Below are 23,569 nucleotides of genomic sequence, written 5' to 3' on the forward strand. Positions count from 1 at the left end.
CACATAGTCATCGTAAAAATAACACCATAACACCTCAGTCAAATCTCAAAAACGTCGTAGCTTTCTGCAATTGTTTCAAAATCTAAAGAAAATTCTCTGCTCATTTCAGTAGTGTCATCTACCTCAAACGTACTTTAAAAATCATGATCTCATACCCAATACATCATTCAAAGCTCTCAACAGTATCACAATGGTTCCGAAAAAATATGAACAGTGCACAAAGTACAGACAAAGTACAATTTCTTAAGTGTGACGTAATCCAACTCTGTAATTGCGTAAACATGTGTCACTGACGTAGTAAAAGGATGTTTGTTTCTCTGTTAAATGATCAGATAGGTGTGTAATTTATGTGTTAGAGAAATATGGTACCGATGTGTAAAGTTGTATAAGCAAATACCATATTAGCTAGGGCTCCTTGTGCTTGCCAAACACATGGTACACAAAGTAGGCGTGTACCCCCCTGAGGTTTATTGTAATTATACCCTCAGGTGTTACAGATTTCAGCAATGGAATGAAATGTATTGCGAAAAACTTTCTTTGTAATTCAAAAATCTTTAAAAATAAATGTTTTAAGTACAAAATTAATCACTCAAATACGTGTCCTGTAGCGCTAAATGTGCGTCTTGCTGTAAGATAATCTCTGGGAAGTGTCGTAGTTATTGTCCTCCGAAAGCTAAGTTCTGCAGAAGTCAATGTACTTACCTCATGATAAACAAAGTGAAATGCTTTGCGTATGGATATCATACTTATTACGCTTATTGCCGTGATGAAGAAAGTACTGTGCTGTAACATATTGTTGTGCTACAGAAAAGGCTGTCTCCTTGTAGCTACACCACAAAAGTTACTACTAAAACATGTCTCACTTTATAGAAGAATTCAGAAAAAACTGTGCAGATATAAAACAGATACACCGCAAAAGCAACATTGTAAATTGTCACGCATTAGCAGCGTCGTGATAAAATCGTGTAGCTGTCAAAGAAACCAAATACTAAGTCATCTTGAATCTCACAGAAAGTACTTCAAATCCTGAATCCACTCTCAAGCAAACCAAAATGTTGCATGAAAATTTCATTAGCAGTGCTGGTATATGTTCTAAGTATGTAAGCCGTATATTCGTTATGTAATCGTGCAACTAACAAGGAAGAATGTATAAATAACAACACTGTGTCGTCTGTTCGCAATAACAATGCATTCGCAATTACTTGTCTAAGTTACCTATGTTCTTGACTGGATGGTTAGTTAACTTTAAAAACATAGTTGCATGTTAACAGTTTCTCAGTCTGACAAATTGTACAAGTAGCGTGAAGTGAAAATTGCAAAGACTAAGTTAAAAAGCAGATTATCTGTCAATAAATGGTTTTACATGAGAAATGTGGTGTAAACCTTTTGCTCTTCTCAGTACGCAGAGTTTCAACTTGAATGCAATTATCATGCGGTATTCGTCCGTAAAGAATACGGGAATTTTGCTCAAGGTTAGCGTCAATGTTATTTTTCTCGGAGCCAGCGGGTGCACGCGGCTGCCTGCGGTGTGAGTCATTGTCTGTTTCTTTGTTGGCGCGCGCCGTTACTGGGATTAGGAGGCCTAACTTCCACAAATTCGCCTTGCCCAGAGGGCCCAGCTCTGTTTAAAACTCGCCAGTTCTGATGCAATTCAGGTCTGTCGTTACGATCATATCGTCTGTCGTCATGTCGGTAGATTCCATAGTTTCTTTCTTGTCGGTCACGTGGTGGAGAATTTCTCCTTGAATCGTAACTACGCGCTGGACCGTTGCGTCTAAAGTTATTCTGTCTCCCTTGATAATAGTTATTTTGGTTCCCATATTGTCTGTTTCTCTGATTGTCTCTGTGATAGTCATTACTGCGGAGAGGTGATATTTCCCTGTAACTATTACTCTGCCAGTGGTTGTCATATGGGTGGTGTCTGTTTTGGTCACGATTTACGTTGTAAGAATAGGTTTGTCGTGGCCATTTATTGTTTCTGTCGTCACGGAATTGTGACGGATGTGACCTGTAATGATTGTTTTCCTGTTTTCGCATCCCGCGACTGTCTGTGTCAATTTCCAGTTCTTGTAACAGTCCCTGAAAAGCTTCAATGTCGTCTTTGCAACGTCCTGCTAAAATAATATGTCTCAAATGTTCGGGCAGTTTGATTAAGCAAATGCGGATGAGTTCTGAGGGGCTGTATGGGTTTGACAGGTATTGATTCTTGTGCAACATGTCTTCAAAATATTTGACAAGACTGGAAAATTCAGATTGTTCAAAGTGTTTCATCATCATGATGCTATGTTTTACGCGGTCTTGTGTGGCTTGAGACCAATATGCTGAGAGGAAGGCATGGTAAAACTCTCCTTCACTGTGGCAATCGTGAATGACCGATCGCATTCTTACAGCTGGTTCATTCTCCAAGTAGCCACACATAAATTCTAATCTGTGCTCCAATGACCAGTTGGGAGGGAAACAATGAGAGAATTGATGGAGCCATGCTTGTGGATGAATGTCGTTGCCAGAATTCTTAAATGTTTTGAATTTACGTGTAGTAATGAACAGCTTATAGTCAAAATCATCGTGTCGGCGAGTAGCATGTCGGTCATTGCTACGTCGTGTCGGCGGTTCCATCTCAAAATTCGGTGTACCTTGCCAATTTCTTTCATAATTACCGAAATGCCCTGTGTTATTATTTTGTGGCTGTTCCATATTTCTATGTCCCTCTTCCCTTATTGGGGCGCGAGTGTCCTCTGAAATACGTAATTCTTGTATTACCTGTGTCAGCTGATCTTGTAGTTCCCGCATTTCTCTTTTGTATTGCGTATTAATTTGATTCTGATTTTGTTTGAATTTTCTTATTTGTTCATACTCTTCTGTGTCAATGAAGGCTACGGGTCTTGTGTCATTCAGATCATCATCTACCTTTGTAGATAAATTAGTGACCTGATCCGAAAGTTCGGCTACTTTCTCTGATAATGAACTAATTTCCTCCATGTGTCTTTCTACTGTGTCCTTTAAGTTTTCCTGAGTTTTTGCAAGTTGCGTTACCGAATCGGTAGATGCAACTGAGTCAATTTTAGCCCACAAGGTCTCATGATTTTCATGAACAATGGTTTGCAGCTCTTTTATGGCTGCTTCGTGATTCTGTAATGCATTTTCATGCAGCGAAAAAATAGGTTGGAAATGCTCACAAATTTGTGTTTTTACGTCATTACAGACTTTTTGACATTTCGATTCGATTTTATGTAACTCAGTAGTTAAATCTTCACGTGTTTGTTCAAGCGTTTGTTCCAATGAGTCTAACTTTTGAAGCTTTTGCTGTGTTTGTCTCTGATTTTGTTCCACTGTGTCTAACTTTTGCAGATTTTGTCCCATTGTATCTAACTGTTGCTGTGTTTGTTTCTGATTTTGTTCCATTTTTTGCATTAATTGCAATAATAATGTATTAGTGTCTGGAATCTGTTTCTCTATGCTCTTTGGCAGTGCGTTTTCACCGGCAGCATTCACATTTTGACAAGCAGAAAATGTGTCTTGACTCATTTGAGAAACCGGTGAGGACGCAAAACCTGAATCTACAGTATTTGCAAAATTGTGTCCTATCATTTCGGATTCCTGAGGCGAGCTGTTGCCGACCGATCGATCGATAATGCTTCCCTGTTCACTACCTGTTTGACTGTCTACGCCATTGTTTGACGCCCGCTCCATTTCCCTATGCACAGTTACCAAATTACTACTTTGAACATTAGTTAACTCATTACACAGTGGCGCTAACACATTGCTTTCGTCTTCACTGTCGTTTCTTAGTTTACTTTGGAGCCAAGTGTTACGTTTTTCACACGCCATTATTGAGACAATATTTCACACGATAACACACAAAAACACAATTTGAAGAGCAAAAATAAGAGAACACATTAACATAGCACTGAAAATAATATCTAGTTAATTGCAGCAGCGAAATACTTGGCGCAAAGCTACATGCATGCCACAACTGTTTTACTGTACAACAATGAAAGACTGCAACTACAAAGGAGATTCTCCCTACAATTACGCACTAGCAATAAACAAAAGCTACACTAAATACACAAACTACAAGAAAAAATCAGAAGATTCCAGTGAGGTATCCTAGGCTAAGGGTCGACATATGAAACGTCCCCTTAGAACAACTTATACACTGCTTAGACTGACACACAATATTTTTTTAGCGCAACGCAATCTGACTATCAAAAATCCCTGCAAAAGAATGGCCCTGACTAACTTTAACCTATACCTTTTACAAATCACTTACCTCACAAAAATCTTCGCTACTCAAGCTACTGCAAAACAGCGAGCGCCACTACTGCCAGCTAAATAAAAGATTCAAACTACTGAAGGTACTAACTACTGATAGGGATAGTTAGCAAATGAAAGATATTAATAGAGCACAAACAATGTATTTACCTTAATATTCATAATTGACATTCAGTCTTACAGATTATCAAAACTCCGCCATCTCTCTCCCCACATCCACCACTGCTGGCGGCTCACCTCCAACTGCCCAACGCAATCTGCTGTTCACATCCAGCTATAGCAGTTCATGACAACAATGGCAGGCAACAATGCAAACTAGCCACATACTGCACACAGCACAGCCAGTGATTTTCATACAGAGAGCGCTACGTAACGTTGCCAATAAGAAAACATAAACAGCAAACTTACATAAAGAAAGCCTAAACAGCCTACTTACAACCTGACGGTGTGCGCGGAGGGTACTTTGAGTACCTCTATCGGTTCTCCCTTCTATTCCAGTCTCGTATTGTTCGTGGAAAGAAGGATTGTCGGTGTGCCTCTGTGTGGGCTCTAATCTCTCTGATTTTACCCTTATGGTCTCTTCGCGAGATATACGTAGGAGGGAGCAATATACTGCTTGACTCCTCGGTGAAGGTATGTTCTCGAAACTTCAACAAAAGCCCGTATCGAGCTACTGAGCGTCTCTCCTGCAGAGTCTTCCACTAGAGTTTATCTATCATCTCCGTAACGCTTTCGCGATTACTAAATGATCCTGTAACGAAGCGCGCTGCTCTCCGTTGGATCTTCTCTATCTCTTCTATCAACCCTATCTGGTATGGATCCCACACTGGTGAGCAGTATTCAAGCAGTGGGCGAACAAGCGTACTGTAACCTACTTCCTTTGTTTTCGGATTGCATTTCCTTAGGATTCTTCCAATGAATCTCAGTCTGGCATCTGCTTTACCGACGATCAACTTTATATGATCATTCCATTTTAAATCACTTCTAATGCGTACTCCCAGATAATTTATGGAATTAACTGCTTCCAGGTAGTGACCTGCTATATTGTAGCTAAATGGTATGGGATCTTTCTTTCTATGTATTCGAAGCACATTACACTTGTCTACATTGAGATTCAATTGCCATTCCCTGCCCCATGCGTCAATTCGCTGCAGATCCTCCTGCATTTCAGTACAGTTTTCCACTGTTACAACCTCTCGACATACCACAGCATCATCCGTAAAAAGCCTCAGTGAACTTCCGATGTCATCCACAAGATCATTTATGTATATTGTGAATAGCAACGGTCCTACTACGCTCCCCTGCGGCACACCTGAAATCACTCTTACTTCGGAAGACTTCTCTCCCTTGAGAATGATATGCTGCGTTCTCTTATCTAGGAACTCTTCAATCCAATCACACAATTGGTCTGATAGTCCATATGCTCTTACTTTGTCCATTAAACGACTGTGGGGAACTGTATCGAACGCCTTGCGGAAGTCAGAAAACACGCCATCTACCTGGGAACCCGTGTCTATGGCCCTCTGAGTCTCGTGGACGAATAGCGCGAGCTGGGTTTCACACGATCGTCTTTTTCGAAACCCATGCTGACTCCTACAGAGTAGATTTCTAGTTTCCAGAAAAGTCATTATACTCGAACATAATACGTGTTTCAAAATTCTACAACTCATCGACGTTAGAGATCTGAGGTTAGGACCCCTGTATCGGAAACGAACGAGTAAAAGTCGTAGGCGAAAACCGCTCTGATGACTCTCACAGTGGAATACATGTGCCGGTACTGTTGTTGCTAAGATTGTAGAGTAGGGAACGTTCGGAGGAGGTAGTATGGACCAAAACAGGGTAAAATGTCCAGTAAACACGGGCTCTAAAATGTACACTTGTTCAGTGGAGAAGACTTGTTTATCGCTAGTGAAGATGTACGAGTGTTCATAGCTCCCGGGGTATGCATTTTAGAGCCCACATTTAATACAAGGTTTTCTTGTCTTGGTCCATATTACCGCCTCAAAAATAGCAGAACCTACAGTTCATTCATAGCAACAACAGTACCGATACATCTATTCCACTGCCCGAGTTATCAGAATGATTTTCGCTTGTAACTTTAGAATCTTTCGTTTCCGAATCAGGAACTCTTGCCTCAAATTGATAAAATTATCCCTCTCTATCATCCTTGAATTTACAGGTGCCGGTACCTATAACTTTGACGCTCTGCAGTGTCGTTAGCTGCCGATTCCGGACAAGAGTTTCTGTGTAAAATTTGATCTAGTAAGTCGCCTCTGCAACATCTAGATGTGCGGAACATGAATAGTGAAACACAGTGTATAATAAGGGCAACGGCCTTGCCGCAGTGGATACGCCGGTTCCCGTGCGACCACCCAAGTTAAGTGCTGTTGGGCGTGGCCGGCACTTAGATGGATGACCATCCAGCCACCATGCTCTGTTGCCATTTTTCGGGGTGCACTCAGCCTCGTGATGCCAGTTGAGCAGCTACTCGACCGAATAGTAGCGGGTTTGGTCAAGAATACCATCATAACGACCGGGAGAGCGGTGTGTTGAACTCACGCCCCCTCCTATCTGCATCCTCCCCTGAGGGATGACATCGGAGGTTCACTGAGGCTTTTTGCAGATGATGCTGTGGTGTACCGAGAGGTTGTAACAATGGAAGATTGTACTGAAATGCAGGAGGATCTGCAGCGAATTGACGCATGGTGCAGGGAATGGCAATTGAATCTCAATGTAGACAAGTGTAATGTGCTGCGAATATACAGAAAGATAGATCCTTTATCATTTAGCTACAAAATAGCAGGTCAGCAACTGGAAGCAGTTAATACCATAAATTATCTGGGAGTACGCATTAGGAGTGATTTAAAATGGAATGATCATATAATGTTGATCGTCGGTAAAGCAGATGCCAGACTGAGATTCATTGGAAGAATCCTAAGGAAATGCAATCCGAAAACAAAGGAAGTAGGTTACAGTACGCTTGTTCGCCCACTGCTTGAATACTGCTCACCAGTGTGGGATCCGTACCAGATAGGGTTGATAGAAGAGATAGAGAAGATCCAACGGAGAGCAGCGCGCTTCGTTACAGTATCATTTAGTAATCGCGAAAGCGTTACGGAGATGATAGATAAACTCCAGTGGAAGACTCTGCAGGAGAGACGCTCAGTAGCTCGGTACGGGCTTTTATTGAAGTTTCGAGAACATACCTTCACCGAAGAGTCAAGTAGTATATTGCTCCCTCCTACGTATGTCTCGCGAAGAGACCATGAGGATAAAATCAGAGAGATTAGAGCCCACACAGAGGCATACCGACAATCCTTCTTTCCACGAACAATACGAGACTGGAATAGAAGGGAGAACCGATAGAGGTACTGAAGGTACCCTCCGCCACACACCGTCAGGTGGCTTGTGGAGTATGGATGTAGATGTAGATGTAGAGGATGACACGGCGGTGGGATGGTCTCGGTAGGCCACTCGCGGCCTGAAGATGGAGTGCTGTATAGTAAGACAACACCTAAAAAATCGAGAGGAATATTTCTTATTGCTGTAGGAGGTCAAGAACGTGTGCATGTGCTGAAAAAATTTAACGAAGACATATATCTTTTGCAATAATATTTTACCTTGAAAAGTATGACACAGTGAAATCGTTTTTAGCTCAGTGTTCAAAATTACTTGAATGTTTATTTAAATGAATCTCTCACAAGTTAAGTGAGATGGATAATAATGAAAAAACCTGCATATGAATTCAACAAAGCGAAATTAAATTTTATCTGTAAATTATTTTAAAATATATGTAACCTATAATCACTCCAGGAGGGTTGCCTGAATATTACAATGTGCAGAGAAGAAACTTAACTGTGAGAAAGCGCGAGAAGTTGTCCCACGTTGGCGGAACACATGCATGTTCCAGTGACTGTAATTGTCTACTTGCAATAAAATACGCGTATCGTCTTCAAGCTGGTGGTTTCGCGACTTAAGCGGTTGATGGTTGACGATGCAAAACAAATGTAGCCCTAATGAATGACGTAATAGTTGCCATCGTCACTGCATTATAAAGCATTTATAGCAACTGCTCGAATTCAGTAGTTTTGTATAGCCTACGGTGCACAGTTTGGAATATGTGCTCAATACTAGAAACCGTTTACTCCGTAAATTTGTCTTTTTTATAATCACTGCTTTCATATATCTACAGTACACGATACTGTAGTTCACAATAAGAAACACGTTGTCACTGGTACTCAGTACTTAGTGCGGCACGTGTTTAATATTGTACCGTAATTAGTTCACTTGGCAAAACTGTCCGTCCACACCACTGCTTTCGTATTTCTCCGTAATACATCGGCTCAGGATAAAAGCAACATCGACACGCTGGAATTTTAACTTGGCAGCTATCGTTGTACTTCGTAAACCGTTCCGATAATAAACGTGTCTCTGGACCATTCCCCCCGTCACAGTCTTATTTCATTGTATGGAAGATTAATCCAATACACTTAACATATAAATACGCTTTGTGTACTGTTTCAGTACGACGTTAACCAGGCTGTATGTCAACGGTTATAAACTCGCCATCCACACCGGTCAATACGACCCAGCTTCGTCTAACTGCTGTCCACTCACTGTTACATCGAAAGTTGCTACCTGTCGATACGCAACTAAATTCACACAGTATATTATTAAATCTGCACTAATGGTTTTTCTTCTGTTGAAACATATACAAATGATTTTAAGATTAACAACAAATATTAAATATAAATCAGTGAGTGCAACAAAAGAAAACTTATTCAGTCTCTGACAGTTACAGACGATACACAAGCTCTGATGCATTGCATTATACCCAAATATTAGTATACGAACTAAGTATGTATAGGTATTTGGATTTACAGAATTTTTAAGAATAAAGCAGACGACTCACCGAAAAGCAGAATCGCTGCGTCATCGATAAGTGCACAAATAAAAGGTACAGAGCTTTGCTAGCTTTTGGAATGAAATTCCTTTTTGAAGTTTGTAGGAGAAACATGCACTCCAACACACATACACACACACACACACACACACACACACACACACACACACACACACACATACACACACGTCCCTTCATTGTCCTCAGTCGACTGCCAGCTCTTTCTTGGCCCACGGTTTTGGATTTATGTTCTCATAACATAGATGTTCACAACTCCATATCAGAATTTTCGCGACTTTTTACATTTATTCTTACGTGCCAGAAGTGACACACTTTCATCTAATGCCACACAGTAATTTGCAACTGCATTCATGACAGGAAAAAATAAGGTCACTGTACGCCTTATATCCTACAATATCTTCATACGCACTCTGAAGACATTGTACGATACAATCTTCCCGTTATTTTTTCCCTCGCGTTCTTGTTCGACTCTCGATTTGAACGTGAGAAAAATGACTGTTTATACAGCTCTAAAGGTACACTGATCACGTTATGTATTGTAAATGGTACTACCACGGCATATGAGACGGAGGCAATAAAATCATTTTAAGATCTGTGTTGAATCTGGTTCTCAAAACTCAGACAACAGCGTTTCATGAAAAATGCATCCTCTTTCTTTCACAGTTTTCCGTGCAAGATGCCGGAACATGTCCAAACACTCGCGCTCAGCTGCACCACACGCTTTTAAATATATCAGTCCGTCCGTTCCTTAATTCTCCTCCTTCAGTCAGATCTCGTGATATATTAAACACACAACCAGCGTCCAAGAATGTGTTCGACGAGGAAGTGCACGGTCTCTTTTTTTTCAGCGAACCAAATTTTTCTATTTACGGTTGGCACAACTGATTTTACGCGTTCCTTCATTTTTATATCGTTTAATAACGCTGCGTTAACATATTTGTTTTTTGTGTCCAGCATTACGCCTACATATAATATTCTGCACCTGGTGTTTCTTTCTACCTTGGGCAACAGAATTAAAGGATCACTTTTTCGTAATGCCGTAATTGCTTCCCATTGTGCCGCACAGTTTTAAAATTTGGCCCAAATGAGCCTTTAACTTTCCTCTGTGATGGTGTAAAGGCGCGGTATCCTGCGACCTCACTCTCGGACTCGCCCACGCTCCAGACAGCAAGGTGTCGACACATGCGAACAAAAGGTCACAGCTTGAAAGTTCATGTGAGCTGTGAGGTGGGCTAATGATGTCGCATAGGCATCAAATTTCACCACAGTTCTGCCTAACGCAAATGTGGATGTGTCACACGATAAGAAGATCGTCACAGCCCCTCTTAGGCGTATTTCACACCTTCTTTTGATGTCTCTGCGATAGAGGTCAGAAGCGTGACACCCAGCATTGAAATCACGAAATTTTCTTATGGCTGGTCGAGGAAAACACTTTAGCCACACCCCCGGTCAGAATCGACACAAAAGTGCCTCAGGGAGTGGCATAAATGGCGTCAATGAAACTACCAGATCCCCTGGGGCGTCAATTTCCGAAAGTTCGCTGTGCAATGAGGAAAAGGAGTATATTCTTGACATCCTTTAACTCTGCTTACACTCTCGGTCGTTTCAAACCTTCTTTAAGGTCACTGTGGAACTGCATCACCACTGGACGTGATCACATCCCTCTGGAGTGCAGTGCGACCGCAATGTTTGCTCTCGTGTACAGTATGGAACACTAGGGACAATTCAAAACCATTCGAAGAAATTTGGACGTGATTCGAAGCAGCAAAGGCTACTTATGCTTTCTCAACCGTCATGTTTTCCATCCTTCCTTGGTATGATCAAGCGGGACTGCAACATTAACATCTGTGCGAATAAAATGGCAAAGGTACCTCCTAAAACCCTTCGGTTCGGAAACACCCTCGGTAGCACTCACGCAACTTTGCAGCGCACGTTACAAATGTATCTGTCAGAAACCTTGACACCAATTCGAGCCTGGCAGCTGCTCTGGCGCCTGAAAGTAGGTAAATTGCACACTAGCAGTGTCGAAGGAATTGCCCAGGCCTCAAGATCTAGAGCATCCGCCAGGCTGAGCTGGTGTCGAAATTTGTGAAGGTACATTTCTAACATGTTCAAGAAAGGTGCATGGGTGGCACCGAGGCCATTGTCAAACTGCTGGGTGGGGGGTGGGCGGGGGGGGGGGGACTTCATAGAGGTATGCGCTTCGTCTTTTTATTCACGCACATGTTAATGATGTTAATGTTGCACTCCCGTGTGATAACAACACGAGAGGAGGAAAACACGAGGGCTGAGAAAGCATAAGTACCCCTTGCCACTTCAGATCCCGTCCAAATTTCGTCGAATGATATTGAACAGTCCCTAATGGTTCTAACCTGAACACAAGAGTAAAATTTGCGGTTGCATATGCACTCCAAAGGGGAGCGCCCAAATTGAAGGGGAATGCAGCCCCACATTATCCTTAGAGAAGGGTTGAAACTTCTGAGGGTTTCAGCTGTGTCAAAGGTTGTCAAGAACATATTCATGTTCCTCTTTGCACTGTGAATTGTCGTTTTCGTTCGCGAAATGTATGGGAATCGGCATCACAGGAATGAGTTTTGGGCCGAACTTTAAACTTGTCTGGCACGATAGGAGTTTCGAAAAATTGATCCCTTAATTCTGTTGCGCAGTGTACTTAAGAGCATTATCTGTCGCTTATCAACATTTATGGAAAGATTACGTTGACAGGCTCCATGACCTCTTTTGCATGTCGCCTATCATTTTCATCAATTTTATTAATGTTTTATGCAATTGCACGGTTGTAACAGGCCGAATAAGGTTATTGTAATGAGAGTATTTGTACTTAGAGGTCAAAATACTTTTCACTTAAATCCTAGGCATCTTGTGTTACTTCTGTGGGTGACAGGTGCGAGGCGAGCATCAGAGGACGTGGAACACTGCGATTCCGGTTGGGGCTGCACTTCCCCGAATTCTGTTGGGTTTGTACAATGGCGGGACGAGTGACGTCGGTCGAGTTTCGCCTATTGTATGTAGGGCGAAACGACCTGCGAGATGTCTGAGTGTCGCCGCAGTTTATGTGTTTACCGTTCCGGCGCTTCTGGAACGAAGACTGCTGGCACTGACCGACTGCATTGTCCTCATGATTCTGAGAATAGTTGTGGACCGTGACCTGTTGGGCGCGACTATCTGGCGGCGGATGACCGGTGGTCTAGGCATGTTGCATCGTAGCCGGCCAAATGGCAAGTTCAGTGCCCTCGGCTGAATACCAGAGGCATGATTGGTCAAATTAAACTGAGGCTAGTTGACGTCATAAAGCCCTGCTCGAAGTTGGAGGGAACGGTTGATATTGGCGCGAATGATGTTCTCAGACAGTGCGGGGGAATTCTGGAATCAGGACTGAATGCTGATACGCGGCTTTCGAGGATAGTAGGGAGTTGAGCAATGCTGGCTTTGGTCTTGCGTTGCGCTGGCGCAGTGCATTCGGGGTCTGATCTTCGTCAGAGTCGGACTGTCTTGCGACTTAGTCGCACTTCTGAGGCAGAACTTAGAATTCTCGAACAGCCTTCGAGGCCAGGGCTTGAAACAGAGTTGCTGGAGGGCAGAAGTCGGCGCCTACATCGTCAGAACGCTGCCTGCCGACGACCTGCTACAGATTTCAGGATTGGTAAAGTATTTTGCGGCTCCGGCATTGTAGGACCTATCAACTTTATACTGACGTCCTTAACATCACGCGCGCTCGCTTTGCTACAAGTCCACCTTGCTTGTTTCTCCATGGAATCCCATTTGAGCTCTCACTACTAATCCCGATACTGCAATATAGTCGGGAGAGTACTATTTGATTCATTAGGACCTCCAGTCGTTGTCGTCAGTCTATTGCACCACAGAGAGTAGGAGCCCCTTGTTCTCGATCCAGCTCTTATTCTCATAATAGCTCAGTATTCCCTATCCATTAACCTACTGTTTGTGTCGATAATCACGTACCTTTATGTTCTAATGTATAATAAATATCATTGTAATATTTAATCCGCATATCATTTCGTAGATAAATGCAGAATCCCATTTTCTGTTGTTTATTAAATAAAGTTCCCTTTTTTTCTCTGAGTAGATTACGATTTTGATTAAATTATGGTGAGTGTACACTCCTTATTTTACCAACTAGGGTTCCACCATCATTTCCTTTCGTTATCGTTGTCCGCATAATTAATTAGGTGGTAGGTAAGGAGGGGTCGAGTGCATGTCTCGTTCTCATGAATGAGGTACAAACTCTTCCCCAACCCTGCACCTCGCAGCGTTAGTTACACCAAATGTATATTCTAACTTGATATAAATTCCGCTTCAGTTACTCAACTTTATCTGCAAGTAGGACCATCAGCAAAATGTTCAGATGTGTGTGAAATCTTATGGGACTTAACTACTAAGGTCATCAGTCCATAAGCTTACACACTACTTAACCTAAATGATCCTAAGGACAAACACACACGTCCATGCCCGAGGGAGGACACGAACCTCCGCCGGAACCAGCCGAACAGTCCATGACTGCAGCGCCTTAACCGCTCGGCCAATCCCGCGCGGCAGCAGCAAATAATGTGGATGGATTGTTCACACAGTTCGACAAGTCGTTTAAATATATCCGAATAAGAACGTCCTTATCACTCTTTCTTCGGACATTCTCTGTGTTACATTCATTTCCGTTCAGCACCCGTCGTATAGGATAACAATCTGTCTATCAGTCACACATTGCGGATATATTCCGTGCGCTCTTGGCTCGTAATAGTGGTACAGAGTGGTTGAACAAAGATGTGCTAACACAACGTGAAATGCATGCTTGAATATAAATTCAGATGCTAGCTAAGTCTGCAGATCGCTCTGTTGTATTCAACCACAAGCTGCACAAGTGCAATGCCCTCAATACGATTCAAGCGTCAGTCGTAAGTAGAACAGTGTTCTGCGTAGTTGGAGGTAGACAGTCGGCAGATTGTTGTTGTTCGTATGGTAGGTGCTTCTGTAACCAAGGCAGTCGAAGTGTTCTTTGTTGCAAGAGGCACCCTATCGAAGATTTATATTGCATACAGTGACAGCTGGAAAACATTATCCGTTAAGTCACAACGCGGGCGAAAGTGTGGGTTGAGTGGTCGTGACACTCGGCTATTGAAGAGGATTGTAACGAAAAATAGGAGGACGACAACCGGAAAAGTCACCAGAACTGAATGTTGCACTCGAGAACTCTGTCAGCACCAAAACAACACGATGGCTGCTCCATAAGCAGAGAAATGCAGGGCGAACTGGAATTCCAAAGTCGCGCGTCAGTGACGCAATTGACCGTAACAGCAACGCGTGGAGCAGAACGTAATAACCTGACTACGGAGGAATGGAAGAAAGTCATTTGGACGGATGAGTCTTGTTTCACACTGTTTACAGCGTCTGGCCGAGTTTACGTCTCAAGAGTGAAAAATGTCGGCAGTCGGTGATGATCTTGGCAGCCATGTCATGGTTTTCCGTGGGCCTGTTGTTCCCAAACAGTGACGCTGTGTTCCCAGACGGCCACGTTGACAGAGGTCGAATATTCCAGGACTGGTTCTGTGAGCACGAGGCTGATTTGTAGCGTCTCCTCTGGCCACTACAGTCATCAGATCTCAACATTATTGAGTCTCTGAAGTCTACTTTGGATAGAAGGGTGCTTGACCGTTCTCCAGCTCTATGATCATAATCAGAACATGCCACTACTTTACACGAAGAACGCAAATGGTCCGCTTGAAAAGCATGTATGACCTGTATGTATCTATTCCCAGACGATTGGAAACTGTGAGTAGGAATCGTGCTCTGAGGGTTCCGTACAAACTTAATTATGTATACGGGGTGTTTAGAATGACGTTTTAAAAATTTGAGGACAGATGCCTTTCACCAAAACAAGAAAAATACATCCAGCAAACATGCGCTCTAAAATGCATACCTTAAGAGCTACGAGCAGTTGTTTATCCAGGATACTGTGAACCACAGGTCTTCTAATGCACTGTCTTTGCTTTCCACATTTTGACAGGAAGTAGTATAGACTAAAACATGAAAAAATGTTCAATTAACATGGGTTCTAAAGTGCATATCTTAAGAGTTCGCCCACTTGTTCATCTTCGCTACATTGAAAACCATCTCTTCCACTGAACAAGTACTCACAGCTTTTCGGGTATGCATTTTAGAGTCCAGTTTCTGGACTTTTTTCTTGTTTTGGTTCATACTATGTCCTTCAAAAATATCTAAAGTAAAAAGCTTAGAAAGAAGAGCTGTCGTTCACGGTATCGAAGATGAACAAGTGCTCATAGCTCTTAATATATGCATTTTAGAGCCGATGTTTACTGGTCATTTCTTTTCTTGTTTTGGTGTAAGGAAACCGTCCCAAAACTTTTAAAATGCCACCTTGAAACATCCTGTGTATATAGTTCATCTGCTGGTTTCGATGAGTTTGCGAGTATCAAAATATGTTAAATAAATGGCCGTATCTTTTGATAGCATTGAACTCAGAAGCTTAAATTTTTACATTGTCAATGGACCATCGACCTTGGTATTAGACATAAATTGCAACTTAATACTTCTACTCACTCGTGAGAAATAGCAGTCTTAACAGATGGGCAGATAGGCAGATGCATGACAGCGATCCTATATTGGTTCAGTTTTTACCGACTGAGGCAGGGTACGATAAAAATATTGTAGGATATACCTGTTACAAAGTATTTAGGAGTAGGATGGAGGCTCAAGTCCCCATCCTGCCATCAAGATTTAAGCCATACCCACCTATTGCCAGTACGATGCTTTAGAAAATACCATCGCCGATTCCTATACTATTTATCCTCAGTGACTAATCTTTAACCTATAATGACTACGATGTCGACGAAACGTTAATCTATAACACGCCACCCTTCCTTCCTTCATGCTCCGTAATAAAATTTTAGCACGAAGTAATTGTAGCGTGTTCACTGTTCAAATCCTTACAAATCTGGAACACGAACGGGAAAAGAAAGATGGTGCAGAAATATGCAGCAGGTGTTACTTTCTTTCTGCTAAAGTCAAATAGGCGTTACAAGTGCGTGTCTGCCGCAGTTGACTCGAGTCGTCTGACGTCAGCTCGAACTAACGACGGGGAAGATGCAAGGGCTGCTATTCATGGCTGTCTGGTCTCTCCTATGGCCCGTTTAAATTCCGCTCGATTTTTGTCCTGTGGGACTAACTTGAACTACCAGGTTTACGACATGCCATCAGACGCAGAGAAAGTTCTGCTAGCAGCAGCTGTGCACTAAACCATCATAAGGGGGGATATTTAAGCTCTGGCTCTAAATTTGTTTCAACTGTAGTAGAAAATCGTACTTTTTCGACCATATATTCTCACTTAAAACATTATCTATTCACTGTCTTACCAAAGGAAGCTCTAATTAACATTCATATTGTTACCAGGGTATGGTACTGGTGAAGGCTGTAAAAGAAAATATTTCATACCCCAGTAGGTCGGTGTAAGCCCAAGAACACTTCTATTAGACCAAAAATATTATTGCGTTTATTCTTTCCTCTGTAGTAATGTCACAGCCACGCTCTCAGTCAGCTTTATGATATCAGTGCTCTACCCTATACTTTTTTCTTTCTAAGTTTAGTCCTAACGTGAACAAATGCCCTTTCAGCGAGCTCAGCAATTGCTCGTTGAGCACTATGCACCCACAACACAGGCTGTTACAACACTGGAAATACGCCCCAGTTACGTATCAATTATTTCCTTGTTACTCTGACGCGAATGCCACAGTGAGGCACGCTAAAGCATTCAAAGTATCCACTATTTTCACTGACCACAGTGTTAAGCTTTTAAATCATGTAGTTTTTATTTCAAATCTCACTGGAGAATCGCTTTCTCTATCTCGCCATCGGTGCTTATGTGACCTTTTCGTTCGTATGCGCTGTGGAAATGTGTGAAGTTGTTCCAAGTTCTGTAGTGAAACACAGGCACGGGAACCCATTAATAATAAGCGAGAAAAACATTGTGATTAATGTCTTCGAGGAGAATATCTGAACTTACTGGAGTTACTGTATCGAGGTTATCATGTGAAAATAAAACCCGAACACAGATAGCTGTGTGCTCCTGGGAAGACGACAAGACGGCAGTCGTATGTGCAAGGAAAATGTGACTATTTTGTGATAAGTGATGCTAAGCTGCAGCACAAACCTATCGTAATAGGCCCCGTACGCAGCTATACTCGACGTGGCGTGTTTGCACGCCGCGGGAAAGAGACTCCAATAATATAACAACCAACATTGAGGGATACAAAACACAACGTTTATTTTTGTGTTAAACGTAAAATGAACAGAGTATAGGCATCCAATATCACTTTCATAATCATAATTTCTGTTCTTTACACTCATCTCTCCAGTATGAATCAATGCTCTCTCTCTCTCTCTCTCTCTCTCTCTCTCTCTCTCTTTCTCTCTCTCTCTCTCTCTATGTACCCCTCTTTCTTTATGCATGTGTGCATGGGCACACTTTTGTATGCGTGTGTCTGTTTGTATGCGTGTATACGTATGTTAACTATATATTCTACTCAAATGCCTCATAAATTGATGGTGATAAACAAAAGAGGCTTATGAGGAACGGTTTAAGTACGGTACAAACAACGCACGGAAACTGACTTTCTCGTGTGGTGATGAAGGGGCTTCAAGGTAGCGGACTGTGACTGCCAGCTACCTCGCAGTCACGACACATGTTAAAACAGTTCTCTTCGCACTGTGGTGCAGCAAATAAAATTCGAAAGGTACTTCACATAGCAGTGATACCATGAAGTATTAACGTAGACTGCCGTGTGCTACGATGCCTATCTGTTCCAGACCCTGGCCTTGAACAGTCGGTAACAAGTAATGCTAACGGCTGCCCGCCAGTTCCGGCTCGCTACGAGGCCTCGGACTGACACCGAAATCATTAAAGCAGTTACTTTGTTCCTCCAAACCGAGAAAATATATAGGCCCTACCCAGCGAGCTGTTTTCGGTGGCCATTTTTAAAACAGAGGAATGGTGGTAACGTCAGCTGACACCCCTGTTTCGACGTAGCGTCACTCCCTCGTAAAGTGCGCATAGTGGGCGTGAGTGAAGATTTTAAATGTACCGTCACTACACGTCTGAAAAATAATAAATGATATAAATGAGTACAGACGCGTGAATTGAGTAAAAAAGAGTTATGTGGCAACCGAGACTTTTAAAATGCTGATGGGGTTGCTGTATGATTATGTTCCCGAACACATTATAAGTATAAAAATAAAACACGTAGAACACCTTCGTCTGTCGTACGTCTTTCGGAAACTTGAGTATCAACACCCTGTAGTCTCTCCCGCCCTTGTGTATCCTGACCTATCGCCGCGCCTCTGCCAACCCCTCCCACCTGCCTTTCTTCTTCAAAAGCTACATGTCCTTTTCCTGGGAAAAATCAATCGCCTTCCTCCCAGACCGTGATCTCATGCCTGAAATCTAGCCTTTCCTTTGACCATAAACAACCCTATCCATCCTAAATGAAGGCTTCAACCAACCCCCTCCTTGCCCTACAGGCACCCTATTCACCTCTTAGCACCCACTTCCCACCAATAGTTCCTTCTCACACAAACGTCACACATATATCCCACATCTGAATATTAACCCATATTACCAGTAGCGTTGCCACCCTTCTAGTTTTAGGCGAGGCTGGCCTGGAATTGGAAGAACTGTCCAGGATCCCCGGTAATGGGATTCGGGACAAATTTTTATCCAGCCTTGTGCGGAATTTGAGAATCAAGCGAACGAAGAGAAAGAATGATACGTGAATTTCCTCCTCCAGTCACTTTACACGATTCCAAATACACATTTGCCTATCCAAGTAGGGATTATTGGACAATTAAGTTGCCAGCGCGTTTCAGGTCCAGTTTGAACATTTTAGAACTGAGAAGGACCGGCATTCGGAAAGGATGTGTGGCCCTTCCTCTAACGATGAGGACAGTTGGTCAAGTTCTTCTGTCTGGAAGAAGAAAGTTAGAAGATGTACGACACTCAACACAGACTTGTACGAAAATAAAGATTTTTCCACGTGGCTAATGAAAGAAAAGTGATTTGCCCGGTCACGCTTTCGATAAAATGTGAAGGAAGAAAAGCAGTAGTGGATCATTAGTAGACACCAAAATACATTCTGGCACAACTGCAGCGTCGAAAAATAAAACAATTAAAACGTCTTTCGTGAAGAAATATACGTTCGAAGAAGATTCTGTGATTCGTACTGAAGTTGCATTTGTTTAACACAGTATAAAACAGGGCCTTTGGACTGCCAAATGATACTTCACGATTCCTTGTTCCCAACAGTGACATTGCATTTAAAATTGCGTGTGAAAGAACTAAGCAACGGTTATCTCGGAAAATGTTTTAGGCCCATGCAGTCAAGATGCAGTCACAGACGAGCTACATAAACCTTTTTATTTTTTTGTCTCCTCAGATGCTTTAAACCGAGAAAATATAAAAACTTTTCCATATGTAGCTTAGTACTTCGATACTAACCACGAGATGCACCAGACGTTGCTAGATTTTTATGAAAACTCCAAGAGACCCACAAAGACATTTTCCGTGCAATTAAGAACATTGCAGAATCTAATGGATTTCATCTGAGTTAAGTAAATGTATACAGGGCTGCCAATCATCCATTGAACCATAGCAAAAATAGTCCGTCTCCTGGCTGACTGTAAAATGAAAATCCGCCCATTTTCAGAGCTAACTGCAAATAACACTGTAAAACATGGGGTTAAAACATTTCATTGTGATTCGTTGTGTATTCAGTTTATTTTCATTTGGCAGTTTGTGACGTCAGATAGAGAACATGATGCTGAAGAAACTGAACATTCTATTTCTGGATCCTATTTACGTTTTCTGCAGCATATTTTGTCCCAGTTTGAGGCTGCTGCCAGAAAACTGGAAAACAGCTCATTTACTTCTGTTGAGTAGGACAGAATAATAACGGACATTAAGAGAAAGCTAGAGAGCAGGAAACAAGACACATTCTTAGGAAAGAAAGTTCATGAAATCGTAGATGAAATACCGAAATCGCAATTATTCAGTTTTGAAAATGATACACGATCTTTCTTGTCTCGTTGCATTCATTATTTGTCCAAAACCAAAGACTTCACTGAGAAAAATGCGTTCTGACTGCTTACAAATTTTTCCCTTAAGGAACAAGAACATTTTCGTCTGCACTGGCAATATGTTTTAAAGATTACCAACAAACTGATTCTCAACCTTGATGAAGATCAGCTGTATAATGAAGTCTGTGATTTCGGAAATGCACATGCCGGACTTAATAAAAGTGAAGCAGGAGAACAGATCTGGGTAGATTGTTTTTTAACCAGTAGATCACTATTGACGTCTCCCATTCCCAGTTGTTTAGGCTTATATCATACATATTTTCAATTCCTACCAGTAACTCATTTGCTGAAAGACTCTTCAGTATGTATAAGAGCAGTGATTAAAAGAAAAAATCGGATGTCCATGACCTTACTGAAAATGGAACTTCAAATAAAAGTGAACTTTTCAGAAGCTGTGCTGAATTTTCGAATTTTCTGAAAGATAAAGGAGAACAGTAAAGGAGCAAAGAGCAACACATAATACGAATTCAAAAATGCAAAACAGTTATCAAGTTGCTGTTTGACATTTTCTTCGAGATTTTTTCTCTCTCTTTTTTATCTACCTGTAAATGTGATTTACAGATTCATTTCATGCTTAAATGGCAAATCCATATACTACAAATAAGGATGAAATTTTTCTGTTGATACAATATTAAAACTAAACTTTGATATATTTAGAAACTATAGGTACAACAAGTTGGTTATGTTACTTATGATACTTGTAGTAAACTATCAGCATTTTCTTCATTTCGTATGATCGAGAAGTTATCCAAACCCAACGTTTATTGAAGGGTAGGAACCCTAGTTGCCAGGAGCCTCCAAAATTCCATCCTCGTAATGAAGAACATTTTACATCGCCATCATTGTGTCATCAGCATCACTTGAATGGGAATACTGGGAAACTCCACATGCTCATTTTTTGCCATAATTGAGCTACCTATGGTTTTGGACATTAAACATATAAGCCGATCATAATACAGAGGAACGCCATATGTTCTGGCGTTTCCTGTGTTGTTATGCAGCCATTGTACCACGTAAAGTGAAGGGAAATCCAACATGTACAAAAGATATCAGCTTTCTCAAAATTTTAGTTTGTCATCACTGTTTTAAACAGAGGGAACAGTCTATATTGCCTCCCACTCTTTGATTTAATCAACTTCTACTGCTGTTGGTGGTAAAATGACAGATATTAGTGATGCTAATGACAAATGTCAGGAAATAATGAAGAAAAAGAAGACTGCAGTGGATTTTCCGAAATATATAGCCATAAAACGAGAAAGTATAAAAAATGAAACATATGTAAATCGGAAAGGAGACAGAGTGAACTCACAACAACATGGTTATGACTGTGAGCTCCAACTTCAAACTTAGTATTGTTTCAAAATTAAGGTTCAGTTATCACTGCTACAAGGGCTGCTACAGTTGAGGTAACAGTGCAAAAGAGGCGTGCTGACAAATTCTTCAAGAAATTACATACAGTTAATGCGAGAACTGAAACTGGGTCTACCACAGCAGGCCTCTCATTCGATTTTATGCAGGACCTGCAGTACCATACAACACATGTTCTACTTGCGTCAGCTTTCAGTAAATATCTTCGGTGTACATTGACGCCAAGTTTTACCTTTATTATAAAGGAATAGTACGAAGGAGCCCAATGAAGACTGTTCATTCCCTTTTGGTAATGTAAATAAAATGCTGGACGATATGTTAAAAACCCTCACTTATTCTCCGGCTCTTATGGAGGCAAAACTAAAAAAAAGCATACATTGGTTATATTGTCACGTAGAAGACGGTGTAATTAGACGAATGATGAACACTAAATTCTCTTAACGAAGGTTTATTCAGCACTTCCACATCCAAGAGCGCGGAACGAACTGCCTCCGGCCAGAACACATACGGTATATATATAGTTACGCTATGGTGGGTGCCTCGGGCACTATGGCACTTCCAAACAACCAGTTTTGCACCGTGGCATTTCCAAACAGAGCATCCCCAACTGTTACGGCATCCTTTGACGCGCCAGTGTTGAACTGCTTGGCCCAGTTTTTGTTTGTGTAAAGTGACATTGTAACCTGTCATCTCCTGTCCACAAATTCAGCTAAGTCAACAGCTTAACGTGATCGCTGAAGTCAAAGATGCTTACGTTGAGAGGGGTCACTTGTTTTGTCATAAATATACATCCAAGTGATGCTAAATGTTATCTTCACATATAGAAAAGTATTATCTTCTCAAACAATCTTCAAATCGTGAGCTACACCCTAAATTTTTATGTATGAAATTAGCGAATTTACTCATGACACATTTGTAGCCTTTGCCTGCGGTCACTTTCAGAGCTCAAATTAATTATCAAGGTAACTAATTTAGCACGATTTCGTTCAGAATTGCTGACGCATCCATGTGTCACCACAATAAAGCGAAAACATTCAATGGCAGAGGGAGTATGAATGAGAACAGAGGCATATTTAAGTTTACAAAACATGATGACAAGTTTTTATTCATCCCTTTATAACTACAATCGAAATAATAAATCTTACAAAAAAATGACTGACATAAATCAGGAAAGGAATGGTGCTTGATTGGCAAAGTATTCATTGGGGTGCAAACTACACAGGCTCCCCCCAGAATTAATCCTTTTTACAACGCAATCAGACTTCATTTAAATGAATCCATTGTGAGGCCAAATTCTATTCAAATGGAACCATCTACGACCAGGTACATCAAAAACTATGGTTCACGGAGAACAGTGAGCCGTGATTAGATTAGATTATATTATATTATTAACCATTCCATAGACCCATAAAAGAGGAATCCTCCTGGATGTGGAACATGTCAGATAAACACATTACAAAAATGTAATGAGAAAAACATGAGTTTCATTAATTTTAATGATCCTCAGTCAATAAACAGTAAAATTATGTACATGAATTAAATTTAAACTTCTAATATTTACAGGTTTAATACTTACATCTGCTTTCATTAAATCCATCATTCAGACATTTGCTAGGTTCTTGTCTATTACAACCATCATTTAATAACCCTACGCCAGTGCAGCAATACTTCACCCTTTCACCTTGATTCAGGCGGCAGCGAAAACCGTGCGTTGCGAGCGACGGTCGGAGTACGGCGGCAACTGTAATGTTGTGATGCATCCACGAAAACTTGCGAACTACGCAGACTGACGTTCTGATTGTTAGAACAATGGGAAATTTCTTTATGAGAGCC

Source organism: Schistocerca cancellata, chromosome 1 (assembly GCF_023864275.1).
Source record: "Schistocerca cancellata isolate TAMUIC-IGC-003103 chromosome 1, iqSchCanc2.1, whole genome shotgun sequence".
Lineage (NCBI taxonomy): Eukaryota > Metazoa > Arthropoda > Insecta > Orthoptera > Acrididae > Schistocerca > Schistocerca cancellata.